Below are 255 nucleotides of genomic sequence, written 5' to 3'. Positions count from 1 at the left end.
TAAAGTTTGCAGATGATACAGCGGTGGTGGGATGCATCACAAACAATGATGAGTCCAGCTACAGGCAAGAGGTGGAACACCTGGAGAGCTGGTGCAGAGAGAATAACCTTCACATCAATGTGAAGAAGATGAAGGAGATGAAGGAGATGGTCGTGGACTTCAGAAGGAACAAAAACACCTACACCCCCCTGAACATAAGAGGATCTGCAGTGGAAGTGGTCTCCAGCTACAAGTGTGTGTGTGTGTGTGGGGGGG

Source organism: Nematolebias whitei, chromosome 19, assembly GCF_014905685.2.
Source record: "Nematolebias whitei isolate Nwh7 chromosome 19, NemWhi1, whole genome shotgun sequence".
Classification (NCBI taxonomy): Eukaryota; Metazoa; Chordata; class Actinopteri; order Cyprinodontiformes; family Rivulidae; genus Nematolebias; species Nematolebias whitei.
Note: the sequence above shows the minus strand (reverse complement) of the source record.